The following is a 10515-nucleotide window of genomic DNA, read 5'->3' as shown; positions in this document are numbered from 1 at the left end:
ACATACATTTTCAAAACATATGACCGTTACAAGTGTAACTCCCGCCTGACTTAAAACCCCCACATGTATGATATAATGCATGACACGCTTTTTTTTTTTTCCAAAAAACTCTTCTCCGAAAGGAATTAGCAAGTATTTGCAAGACGACAGAAGTAGAACAAAAACAAACTGGAGGAGGGGGAGGGAGCTGGGTGTCCCTTTTTCCACACAGATCGGGCAACAGTTAATAACTCTCGCTACAATCTTCAATTCAAGCGTCCACGCATTTGACCTTTCTTTCCGTCCAGACCCCGGGGTCCAGACACGATAATAACAGATCATTTTCATAGAGTTCGTGTTCAGCTGTTGTCCTTGGCAGTTCTCCATCCCTTTATTTAGGACAATGTCTGGCTGCTTTACCGACAGATTCTGGAAAATAGTTCACTATCTGTTATACTCAGTACGTGAAAATCTGAGAGAAACAACTACATATGTACTAGTCCACGTGAAGAGGTTCAAGATGTCCTCAGCTTCCTGCAAGGTAAGTTGTATCTCTGTTTGCGTCTATCTCGAAAGCCACGCGAGCTAATATAACCTGGGACTATAAGTCGAACTACATATTACATTAGATCGATTCTAATTTGTTGGCGGGTTTTTATGATCGACTTCGTTATTTTTGCTTGTTTCGAATGGGTACTTCGCAATGCTAGCCTTAAGCAACATCAACTATAGAAAAGAAAATGGGCTGCAAAATTAGCGTCTTCGTTTTAAATTAGCGCAAGACTATTGTTGATAGCCCCGGGTTGATAGCACCGATTCGCGCTTTGCATTGACCGTGCGTTCTGTCTGTTGCTCTGCAGGTAAACCCGCGCGTTCAGTAGCTTTCAGTTGCCCACAAAGTGATATTTTTTCGATATTTTCCCGTTATCTTTGTGAAAAGTTAGTCAGACGCACATTTTGTGCGGAAGTTCAGGTTAAATACAACTAGCCATTTTTAAACGGCGAATCATATCTTTTTTCTTCCAGGTTCTGTTGTGGATATTAGCTGTTATGCTGATGTTCTCGCCTCAAAGTGCGGAGGGTGTCAGTAAGTCAGTGTAACTTTCGGTATCTGGTCCGATGGAAAACAAACAAACATAGAGTATGCAACACAGAGAAACATAAAAAGTAACAAATAAGCCCAGTAGCTGGTTGGTTTCTTCGCTTAGAGGAACAGTTATTAGGATGTTCTAGCTTGCTTCGCAAATTCTACTGCGACTGGATGGCTTACGATGAAAAATGCAACAAGGCAAATATTTTCCACACATTTCCCCATGGTCTACACTCTTTTACAAACAAAATTCAAGGCTGATACTACGTAAAAAAGTTGACTTTGCGGGCAAAAATGGAAAATTCAGTGGCCACTGCCCTGATCGAATCAGAAACGAGAAAATAACTTAGCCAGCCAACCAGAACTGCAACCTTTAAACACAAACTTTTACTTTCTATAATTCCTTTTGTATATGCTCCCTGAAACTATAACAATACAAACACAGTTGATCAGAGTTCTTGGGCGGAAATATGTTCTTGGCCTTCCTAAAATGAGCCTGAATAAGGTCAAGGGAATATGCATATTCTCTTGATAAGGTCAAAAACAGATCTACGCTCGAGAACATCAACTCTATTTCGATATCATACACTTAACCAGATGCCCCGGATATCCGCTAACTCTTCATGCATTTAGCAATTACATCAGCTTCTGGCCTGATGTATTTTGTTTTCATAGAGAAAACTACCTGTGGTCAGAGGTCAGCACATTTTAATGCACGTGCACGGATTGTTGATGGCAAAATTTCCCAAGCGGGAATGTGGCCTTGGCAGATTGCGCTATACAAAGGTACTAAATAGCTCTTTCGTTATTAGCCGAAGAGAAGAGATGGGAAGAGGGAGTGGAAATGACTGCGGTTTACCCCCCACCAAAACAGCGAGGATACGGAACACGAAGCTGATTTTTATTTATCAGTTGTTGCAAAAAAATATAAGGATTTATACACCTTTTTGCTTTTGTACCACCTAACGGAAAAAAGGAAACGCCCAGGTTTAACGGGGCCTCTCTATTCTTTTTAATGATAGGTGATCAGATGACGCCTGTAATCTATCTCTCTTTTTCGTCTTTTTTTTCAGTTCCAAACTTTCACTGCTGTGGTGCTCTTATATCTCGTCGCTGGGTGTTGACCGCTGCTCACTGTTTCTATAAAGGAAGAAATTTCATAAGTAAAGCAAATCTGTAAGTGCTCGGTCCTGATTTACTATTTAAAGGGTACCGTCCTTATTATAGGAATATAACGAAGCATTTTAACAACGCGAACAAAATGTACGCGTAATAAAATTAAGCGAATTGTCGAAAATTTACGTTTACATACATTTAATTAACGCGGATTCTCGTGTGGTGTGTGCGTATATGCGGTCATTAACGCGAATTTGATGCGAAGTAATTTTTATAGCAACCTGCTCTATTCAAAAGACAAAACAACAACGTCTAACAACAGAACTTAAAGGAGAAGTTCACTCCGGAATGGCCATTTGTTTTCTTTACGCCAATAAAAAGTTTATACAAAAATATGTTATTCACCACAATTTCAGCCTCCAAAGTGCGCTATAACCCTACGAAATCTTTCCCAAAACTCGGCCACTGAACGCCGCCATCTTGGAGCATGTAATGTATGCGTGACGTCAAAGAGCTCAGCCTGAATTTTGGGGCGGGAAAATTTAAATACTCGAAACTCCTTGTTTCTTCGTAGTGGCTTTTGTTTGTCAAAATGTCTGTTTGTGCATCTCCATTTTGCCCAAACAGAGCTCCAAGAAATACAAAAAACAGGGAGTTTCGACTAATAAAATTTCCCCGCCAAACTTCAGGCTGAGCTCTTTGACGTCACGCATACATTACCAGCTCCAAGATGGCGGCGTTCAGTTGTCGAGTTTTGGGAAAGATTACGCAGGGTTATAGCGCACTTTGGAGGCTGAAATTTTGGTGAATAACATATTTTTGTATAAACTTTTTATTGGCGTAAAGAAAACAAATGGCCATTCCGGAGTGAATTTCTCCTTTAAGGTTTAATTCTGATAAACCATACAATATCTAAACAGACCAAAAAAAAGACTAACATTCAATGAATGGATCCAGGGATGGAATACATCCAGTCTTGGTGCTTTTCACTGCCTCTGTTATTCCTGTAGCTTTGACGGAGAAGTAGATGACGCGTAAACATAACTTTGCCGGAAAATAAAGGTGTCTTTAAAATTAATAACAATGCTGTATAATAGTGTTATTTTAATTAACAATGACATAAATTAAGGTACATGAAATTAATGCGAATTTTTGGAATTCACGTTAATTACATGTATCGTTAATTTCCTTTAATAAGGTAACGCGAAACAACAACAACAGCAACCCTTATTTGTGCTCTTTTGCCTTAACAAAATTAATAACAAGATATTATTAGTAACATAATTAGAGTACTGCCTGCCTGGAATAACCATAAGGGGCTAGCGGAGCCTGGCAGCTAGTTGACATAAGCATTAAAAAAGGAAAAGGAGAAAAGAGAGAAAAAAAATCAGATAGAGACACACAAAAAGAGAGAAAGTGATACGACAGATTAACAACTAGGAATCTTAATTTATATAGATAACATCATACCGGAAATCATGGCGGCTGGTACGTTTATCCTTGATTCTTAGCACACGAAAACCCTAAAAGATCTCAAAAAATCCCATAGAAAAGTTTTACAAACTTTAAACCAGGCATGGACAATTTCGCAAAAAGAACGTGGCTTTCTATGTGCGCTGTTGGGTGTGTATATTGATAATATATAGATTTAGGCAATCCTAAAAGCGGAGCTCCCCATTTTAACAATGCTTCCATTCTGATAAATATGCGGTCAAAGCTAGCCCAATCGATCATCAGTTAAAATGAATTTCTTACGGTACAACAAAAATAATAATCTCGAGGCAGAACAACTCATGGCCTCTTAAAAATTAAATTAATTTTGTTCGAGCTTTCTGCTTTGTCGTCGTTTAACACTTCTAGAAACGTCACTAGCTTATACTGTATTATTTTTTTCTGCCGAGAAAATTTGCGGCTGAAAGTCGGAATAAACACACAGCAATAAGAAGTAAACTCTCATCTGACAGAACATCACGGCAAGGCCTCACGGCAAGGGAATAGAATTCGACTTTATACGGCCGAAGAAAATCAACTTACGGCAATAGATAATCAGTAAACCCATAGCAAAATAAAACCAACTCAAGGGGAACAAAAAAAGTAAACTGACACGTAAGCATAAGCTTAAATGTAATCATAATATATAGATTTAGGCAAGCCTAAAAGCGGAGCTCCTCAGTTATTTCTCCTTGATAATTTTTTAGACTGATTTTTTTATTCATGTTATTTTCTTTATAATATGATATGTATCCCTTTCACCATGGACAACAGCACCAAATAAGAGTTAAAAAGTTGATCAATCAAAAATATCATTAATTAGTAGTCTATGCATAACCTTCTAAAGATATACTCGCAACTCTCAAAGTTAAACAAGAACAAAGAAAGGGTTGCTCTAGAACATATCCATACCCCCATCATAATTGGTATGTTACAGCTGTACATAGCATACAATTGGAAAGTTTTGCATGTAGCTTCAATTCCCCCCCCTCCCCACAAATGGGGCCGCTATATGATGGAATGGTGACGATGACAGTCTTTTATTATTGCCTAACACTAAAAATAACAGCTTCCTGTTAGCAAACTGGAGTAAAAGGTAGTGGCAAGCAAAATATTGACATTCTGTCATTCTGCAAAATAGGGTCCCCCAAAACGATAAGACCTTTTTCCTTTATATGAATCCCTTTCACCTTTTCTTAATTACATGTAAACTTAGCACAAATTCTGGAGAGGCATAAATACTGTTTGTTAGTTCTAAACTCGGGTATAGATTGCTTGGCAAAAATTTTACCATGCCATTTTACCATACATTAAGAGATGATGAAATGTGTATCTCATTATTGTTCTTTGGAGCGTGCGCACTGGGAATTAAATGTTTAGGCAGCAGGATGATTTTTTATGTACATGATTGTACCTTATCTGGCTTTATTTCATTAACTTTAAAATTACAACTGTCCTTATAAATAAATTGTATTCTACACACAGTACATTTTTACATGCAATGAAGAAAATAATATAATAATCTGATTGTTCATTTATCTCTTGCTGTGTTTGCAACTCTGTGGAAATTCTGCTACTGGTGTTAACCCTGAAAAAGGCAAAAAGGACATAAGATTTGTTGATGATCATTGGCATCAAATGGATGTTTATAATTTTAAATTAGCTTAAATTGTTCAGAACAATCTGCAGATGCATAAAAAAGAGATGTATTTTTCAAATTTTTGCCTTGGCCAGGGACTGTGTTGGGGGATATGTTCAGAACCAAAAAAATCCTTTGACCTACTGAAGGCATAAATAGTGCTATCAATAAGACCTGGCACATGAATGAGCTTTGGTGGGTGTTTTGGGGTGAATCACTGGTTAAAATTCATGATTTCACTATTAAATGAGGTGTCTTAAGACTCTTACATTGCTCTCTGACAGGTGCTGTTGAAAGCACTGTGATTAATTCCATGAAAGCTTACATATTCTCCCCTTTCTTAGCGTAGCTAAGAAAACACTAAGCTGGCTCATCAACAAGCCCAACTGGCTTTCCTGGCCAAAGCAGCTCTAAAAGTTTATCAACTTTTTGTTTTCATGTGAAATTTCAGCTGAGTTAAAATTCTATTTCTATATTCGCCTAGTACCACAACAAGACAAATTATGTTAAGTTAGGGCTTAAGCTTACATGTAGATATTAAGGTTAGCTAATAACAAGCAGAATTTGAACAGGTCAATTTGTACTTCTCCCACAAAATCATTACAAGTATTCCAGTAATTTGTCGGGTCAGGTAGCAGATCTTGTTGGGTAAATGACTTGTAAATGACGGGGATGATCGAATGGAGGCAAAACTCAGGACCCAAAAAAATCCCTAAGTCTTCTGACATACCCAAAAAAATCCCTGGGTCAAAAATAAACCTAAAAAAAATCGCTTGTCAAATTACCCCTAAATTGCCAGGAGGGGCAATAATATAACACAAAGAAAACCATAAAAAATTGAACGCTCGTGTTTGTTTATTCATCATACCATAAATACGCCAAGGCCGCGCCAAGCCACTTAAGTTCGTTTTCAATACCCCAAAAAAATCCCCAATTTAAATCAAGTCACCCCAAAAAATACCTGCCAAATTTTCCAACCCAAAAAAATCCTGGAATCGAAAATTTCAAACCCAAAAAAAATCCGTCATTTACAAGCCGGAGTACCCCCCCCCCCCTGGGCCCCTCCCCCATCCCCTCTTATCTTGAACAATGAAAACATTACATTTTGTATGATATTTACATATGCTGTTACATGTAAATTGTGTATATTAAATTCCTCAATGGGAACCATGACTTTAAAGGAGAAGTTCACTCCAGAATGGCCATCTATTTTCTCTACGCCAATAAAAAGTTTATACAAAGAAATGTTATTCGCCAAAATTTCAGCCTCCAATGTGCGCTATAACCTTACGAAATCTTTCCCAAAACTCGACAACTGAAAGCCGCCATCTTGGAGCTGGTAATGTATGCATGACGTCAAAGAGCTCAGTCTGAAGTTTCTTCGTAGTGGATTTTGTTTGTCAAAATGCCTGTTTGTGCATCTCCATTTTGCTCAAACGGAGCTCCAAGAAATACAAAAAACAAGGAGTTTCGACTATTAAAATATTCCCACCAAACTTCAGGCTGAGCTCTTTGACGTCACGCATACATTACCAGCTCCAAGATGGCGGCGTTCAGCTGTCGAGTTTTAAGAAAGATTTTGTAGGGTTATAGCGAACGTTGGAAGCTGAAATTTTGGAGAATGACATATCTTGGTGTAAACTTTTTATTGGTGTAAAGAAAATAAATGGCCATTCTAGAGTGAACTTCTCCTTTAAGGAAACATAAACTACCAAGCAGTTAAAACACCTATCATTTCTTAAACCCCAAAATTTTACACTTAAAAAACAAGTTTCATGCACTAATGTAGATTCACATAAACTAAACTCTGTCACAGAGCATTTAGAGAAATAAAGGTATAAACTGACACTAATGTAATGCTTACCTTCATCATCACAGACATTAACTGCACCCCTTGAATTCCTGTTTTCCCTCACTATAAAAACAAAATGTTTGCATATCAAAAACCCATAAAAGGTATGGAAATCCTAATATAGCAAGTTTTAGAAATGCAACAGATTTGCTTATATAAAATTAATGATAAACTCAAACTGCCTCTTACAACCTCCATAAATACCTGTCACTCAATTAACCTCATAAAGCTTGATGTACATTTGCATGTAGATGTATTTTAAATTTGCTTTAAATGATATTAATTCTCCTCATTGCAGACAGGCCCATTTTAAACTTTTTTTTATTTCAGGATCAAAAACTAACCTGCTACTCTTGTAGAAAAAACTAATTCAGGCAAAAATATCTGATAAGTCATTGCTTTAGGCTGGAAAACTATGGAAGGCTTAAAATATTGTACCAATCACAACCGTCAAGATAGCGGCACTTGCTATAGCCACAATTCCCCTCTGGTCGTCCGGGGCAAGTAGATTTTCCTGTCAAGCAATTAATTTTTCATGCCTGTTTGCATAATGGGTGAAGGCCCAGGCAAGTCATGATCATCTGACTACAAGTTAATTATACAGTCACAAGTTTACTAATACACAGTGTCACATGCACTGTCCTAGGCCAGCAAAATTTGAGAGCTGCTTGTTGACCACAGGGAAAACTGGAATTTTTTTTCCAAGTCCTTATCATATATTATAAATTATCAATTTGGTTGTTATAACATAAAAAATGTTTATGATCTTACACATAACAAATTAGAATCTGTGCTTTTTTCTTTATTGTAATTTATAAGAATCCAGGCGGAGTCAATCAATAGAAATCTATATCGGAAATCAGTCGATACAATCGATATCTATTGATATCAATCACAAATTGATAAACGGTAATCCATAACAATAGAACTCACAGAAAAAAATTATTATAAATCGATAAAAGTCGATAGCAATCGACAGTTAAAAAAAAAAGCAATCAACAGTTATCAATAACAATCACTAATCCCAAAAGCAAGGAGCCCCTGGAGGTGTATGTATATTCGTTTTAAACATATTTGATGGCGTTAGTATTAAGTAAAACAATACGAAGATTGATATCGATTGCTATGGATTGTTATCGATTACTGGTTTATCGATTGTCTACGCCTGGAAAAAGATGAATAAAATAATCAATTTATTCCCAGAACGGCTGTTATCAGATTATAAATACAAAACTTTCACAAAACATTTTCACTCACTAAACCCGGCATAGTCAATCGAACCCAATCGAACTAAATTTCAATCGAACTCAATCGAACTCAATCGAACTCAATTCATGGATTGAGTTCGATTGAGTTCGGCAATCGAACTCAATCGAACTCACCGAAAAGAAAAAAAATCAATCGAACCCAATCGAACGTTCGATTTTCGAACTCGTTATTTGTGTAAAACAGGCGTTGAAAATCCATAACCAGATCTTGGAAGCTCGAGTTACTTCAGCCCGGAGTGTAGCGCACGTGTTTTTCGTAAACGAAGAAATGCCGCAGAAATGGCTTCAGATGCGCTGTGGATTGTAAACTTCAAATGCGTAGTAAAGGCTACAAGGAATACCGCTTTTACGTATAAAGGATGGCGAGGTTTTCACGGATTGAAAGAAAATAGGCGAGAAAGGCCGTGCATTCCGAATTGTAAACGAGCGCGGACAATTACATGTAGGTCACCTAAGACAACTCTTGACACTCAAGAAATAAATGTACACGAACATCTGATCATTTACTTTGATTTTGACCTGAGGAGAAAAATAATTTTACTGTTGCATTAACTGTTTATCTTTTCTATCATGGCAGTAATTATAAGATGCTCCCATACATCCAATATACTGACCCTCGTTCACCTCTTACTCTCTTGGTCACTGTTAATTGTCCAAGATGAATTTGAGAGAATCATGTATATCGTTAGTAAGATATTTTCATAATCATCCATCTACTGTATGCCGTTGCCTGTGTCGAAGTTAGTAATTTACTTGTATTTTTGCATAAAAGTAACCCTTCGAGTTGTCTTGTAAGTTAGCTATAAAGGAAAGGGTACACCAATTTCGGAATACGCCCGCGGGAATAATGATAGCTTTATTCTGTTCTGTTCTGTTCTGTTCTCTTGGACAGATTATAAATGGGGTTTCTGCACGAGAAAACCTGCTTTGATGGGCTTGCTTTGTATTGGTTTACCAGAGCCAATCGAACGCAATCCATTTAATTGTGTTCGATTAAGTTCGGTTTCCGAAGTCAATCGAACACAATCAGATGGATTGCGTTCGATTGAGTTCGATTTGTTCGATTGAATTCGATTTGTTCGGAAATCGAACTCACTGAAAGTCTGGTGTTCGATTTTGTTCGATTGCCGAACTCAATCGAACTCAATCCACGGATTGAGTTCGACTGAGTTCGATTGTGTTCGATTTTCGAACGTTCGATTGACTATGCCGGGACTAAAATAAGGAAAACTTAGCAAAGTTCTCAGCAAAAATAGCATAGGTCATTGAGAAAACTATATTTCGCTAAGGCTGTCAGCTAGCAATGTTCGACCACAGTCTTACAAATTTGCAAATGCACATGTAAATTTTGATCTTGTAGTGTAACTGGAAATTTGCTCTTTACAGGATAAACAAATTTATCGCAGTAGAAGCTATCTGCTTTGAATACAACTTGTGTTTAAGACAAAACGAATTTCACTTAGGTTGTATGCCTTGTTCTGACATACATTTACCGGTTACACGAAAGAGTTCTATTAGATGGAATGCTTGTTTATAAACTAAATAACAGAAACTTTTCTAATCTGTTAAAAAAGGAACACAAATAATAAGCGTAGCTTACCTTGGTTTCGAAAAGGGATTTTGTCTTTGACCGTCTTTGCTTTAAACCAGTTTAAACTCAACAAGTAGCTTGGAAGATTTACGTCCATTTCGGTCGGTCAAAATCCGCTTTTCTTTGGCTGCTATCCCGGGATAAACGAGGAATACATCCAGAAATAATTTATATGTAATAAACTGGGCTAACTGTCGTGTGCTTTTCAATCGCGGAGTCCTCTCGGAGAACTCATTCGTAAATCGGCATGTTGTGAGTTTGTTTCCTGAGTTTCAACTCTGAACCATATTCAAAATTTTGCTGTTAACCTTGCCGTTTCACGAAGGTTTAGGTATAAACCAGAATCGCCATAAGTTCAAAATAAGCAGCTTATAAATATAAATTTTATCACAGTGACTGACAGTGACTGTGATTTTATTTAGCCGAGCCAACAGCAACCAGCGTATTTCCCCAATTTCACTTTCCGCTTCATGTAATTCCACACAGAAA

At 37.3% G+C, this 10515-nt stretch overlaps 1 long non-coding RNA gene across 1 annotated transcript; it reads right to left on the bottom strand.

Moving 5' to 3' along the window:
- Positions 1–5229: 5229 nt before the first annotated feature.
- LOC144633475 (uncharacterized) lies at positions 5230–10078 on the bottom strand. Its single transcript, XR_013567066.1, has 3 exons — positions 10036–10078; positions 7180–7230; positions 5230–5264 (listed from the first exon to the last, which is right to left on the bottom strand). It is a non-coding gene; the product is annotated as an uncharacterized LOC144633475 (long non-coding RNA).
- Positions 10079–10515: the final 437 nt, after the last annotated feature.

This window comes from Oculina patagonica, chromosome 1 (assembly GCF_052425735.1).
Source record: "Oculina patagonica isolate OP01 chromosome 1, crgOcupat, whole genome shotgun sequence".
NCBI lineage: Eukaryota > Metazoa > Cnidaria > Anthozoa > Scleractinia > Oculinidae > Oculina > Oculina patagonica.
Note: the sequence above shows the minus strand (reverse complement) of the source record. Positions and strands in the feature narration are given on the sequence as shown.